The 3472-nt window shown below is 39.3% G+C and overlaps 1 long non-coding RNA gene across 1 annotated transcript; it reads left to right on the forward strand.

Annotated features, from left to right (window-relative positions):
• Positions 1188-2785, forward strand: LOC107625827. The gene is made up of 2 exons (XR_002357871.1): positions 1188-1355; positions 2195-2785. It is a non-coding gene; the product is annotated as an uncharacterized LOC107625827 (long non-coding RNA).

A 3472-nucleotide genomic window follows, 5' to 3' on the forward strand; every position in this document is an offset into this window, starting at 1 on the left:
GGCCTAGACAAGAGAAGAGTCTGAAAAGGCTAAAAGGCCTATGATCTATGCACGTTGAAGCCAGAAGTTCCTCGTTAATGACCATTTAGCCACACCGCCAAAGAAAACAATAAAAAAAAATGTTTCTTCTCCTTCATTTTCCATCAAGCGAGGGTGAGAACTGAGAAGTGAGAACTTGTTGGTATTCCACTATTCTTCATCTGGTTTCAATGGCAAAGAAGTCTCACATCGGCTGAAGATTTAAGAAACACGTGTGTTATATACGAGAGGTGCAACCAAAGGCTTGTCCCTTCGGGGACATCTGATAAAATTGGAACGATACAGAGAAGACTAGCATGGCCCCTGCGCAAGGATGACACGCACAAATCGAGAAATGGTCCAAATTTTTTTCGCTATTCTTCCGCGGATTTCTGATTTCTTCACCTCCTCTTTGCAATTTTCATCCTTCTTCAATGGATATTTGTCCTCTTTTTGGGGCTATCGGCGATACGGATCTTAAAAATTTGCGGACATACGGATCTTAAAAATTTGTTGTATTTGTCATCGGCGATGAAAATCAACTAGCATGCCAGATTCAAGGATTGTAAATGTGTCCTGCTTCCTTTGTGGTTCTCCCTGTTCAAAGTTAAACAAGTATGAAAAACAAGATCTAGGCAATTGCAATTTAGAACTTCCAAATCATCCATGAATTAAAGCTTTTTCATTGTGACTATGTAGTTTGATAATCATAGGAATAAGTTTAGGGTTCGTCAAGAATCCAAAACATAGAACTTGAATACAATTTTTTGTCAGCTAAGACTAAGATGTTTGACACTCCAGGGCTCCTGCATCCCTATTTAATGTCGATGAGATTGAACAGGGAAGAGCAAAAGATGGTTGAGATACGAAAGGAACTTCGGCCTCGATCATATAGAATCAAGGCAAGTTATTTAATGGCTTACTGCTATTGCTTCTCTCTAAGTTGTCATTAAGCCTTTTTTATTATGTAGATTATATGTATCCTTTATGCACATTGTTTATCCATTAAGGGCTATCAGAAATGGACAATAGTTTTGTTTTCTTTATTTCCCCTAATAAATGGAAACTCCAGTTAATAAATCGAGATAGCAATTTCTTTGGTGTCGGTATGTAAATTTCAGAAATAAAGATGTGGTTTGGAACTTTACATACTGGTTTTAACTTACAGGTAGGGCAGGCAGTGCACATTGGTGGCTTGACAAGAATTGACTTTATTAAAGCCTCTATTGAAACAATATATGTAACAGTTTGGGCATCACCAAAATGTTTCTCTTCACATGGGAAAAGTAGAAAATGCTGAAGAGGTTTGGGGTAATCATGTTGGTGTCAGGTTGCAGGTAAGCATTTTCTTTTTTTTTTCCACAAATCTAAACATGACTATATAAATCATTTTAGTATTAAGGTTTAAATTTGCATTTTACCTGAGCTTCAAATATGTTTTTCATTTGATTAATTGCTCTTTTATGTTACTTTTCAGTTGATTTTGTTAGATTATAAAAAGGAAAGGTAGAGAGACATTTTGACTTTATTTGTCAAAGAAATGTACTTTATAATCCAGAAACAACCCTTTGGTTAGAAACGGGATGAAAAGCTACCATATTTGTTGTAGTGTGGAATCGGATTTGATAATGGGACTTGATAGATCGAAATAATAATCAATTAGTTGGAAAAGAGTGTGTTGAAGATGAAGAAAAGTCTCACTTGAGAATTTAAAAATTTAGAGTTACGAAGCAAATAATCTATGGAAACATACCTAATTCTATATATCAAATTCTTTTGGAAATAAAACAGCATTTCATGTGCATAGTATATCCATTACGTTGTTTCCTTCTTTATATCAATGTATGTAGATATAATTTGCATTTAAATACATTTTTGTCCAAACATGTAACAAAAACAAGGGTAATATCCTAAATCAATGTTCAAAGAATTTTTATATCTTATTAAATAATGATAGGGATTTATACAAAATCGGACAGGTGAGTAAGTTGTCTAACAAAACAAAAGGTTGAGATCTGATATGGTAACTAAAATTTGTTAGGAGCTAAAGTGTTCGTCTAGAAATTACTTGGAGACTGATTTGAGGTATTACTAAATATAATCTATTCTCTCTTCCCCTAAAATACATGATATCTAATTTTGCTCTAACATCATTTCTATTTGCATCTTATTTCAGCCTCCCATTGGCAATAAACGCGCTGCTGACTTAGGCACATGGCAAGAAATGGAAATTAAGGTATCTGGAACTAGTTGGGAGGTCAACAGTATTGACATAGCGATAGCTGGCTTAGGTTGGTATTCTCTGTGCCTCAAAGGGGAAGCAACCATGAAACTGTGGACCTTTGATGGTGTTGAAGTAACCTTAAGAGAGCCATTGGTCCTTGACCAGGCCCGGTCCCTCGAGAAACCTGGTTTTGGTTAACAAGAGCCATCTCTGATGCTATTGGCAACCAAACCAAACTTGAAGCTCAAAAAAAGACAAAAACTTGATGATCAAGATACAGATTTTGTGGGGGCAGGTTTCGAACTATCACCTTGAGCAGAAATTTTTAATATCATTGCAAGAGTACTTTCAGGTGAAAATAGAAGATGTAACTGAATTTGACATGTTGCAGAGACAATAACATGTTTTTAGCTAGAAGTTTTTTGTGCCGGTCTTCTCTTTGCTAGTTGGTGTGAGAACCAACTTCCAATTTATAAATAGAGAAAGTAGAGATAAATGTAACCCTTCTTGTTTAAATGTTATGTTAATTGATTTTGTAGTATGTATGTAGTTTGTATGTAGGGGTGCCCTTCCAATTTATAGATAGAAAGTAGAGATAAATGTAACCCTTGTTTAAGTGTTACATTTATTGATTTTGTAGTATGTATGAAGTTTGTATGTAAGGGGTGTTTAGTTTGCGATTTGGTTTCTTTTTTTATGAAACCATCTGTTACGGCCTGGCCCAAAACTCGCGCGGGTCAACCCGACCCGAGTTCTCGCCGGCCCAGTGGTGCGTCCTCCACCCGACCCGGACACGCGTCCCGTACGGCTCGCACACAGCCGTGGGACAACACCTTTGAGGGTATGGGCCTGCCCACTGGAAGGGCCCACTACTGACATGTATATAAGGGGGAGGTTGGCTCTCCCCCCAAGGTACGTCACATTCTTACACCACCTCCTTTCCGCCTGCACATATTCTGACAAAAGCGTCGGAGTGTCTTTGCAGGTGGCACCCCCCTCTCCGTACAAAGTGCTCGGGATCTCGCCCACTCGGGACCAGGAAACCACGACCAGACGAGCCCCTCCACCATCCGAAACGTTGACCTCAGGGTCTTAACCCGAACCGTCCGGTACCCGGCCTACCGAACATTGGCGCCGTCTGTGGGGACTCGGACTCGTCCATGGACTTCGTGCTGGTCCAGACTGGGACAGGTTCCGAGGTAGCGCCTCCCGCGCTCGGGGGAGGCGCCG

The sequence above is a fragment of the Arachis ipaensis genome, chromosome B02 (assembly GCF_000816755.2).
Source record: "Arachis ipaensis cultivar K30076 chromosome B02, Araip1.1, whole genome shotgun sequence".
NCBI classification, from domain to species: Eukaryota; Viridiplantae; Streptophyta; class Magnoliopsida; order Fabales; family Fabaceae; genus Arachis; species Arachis ipaensis.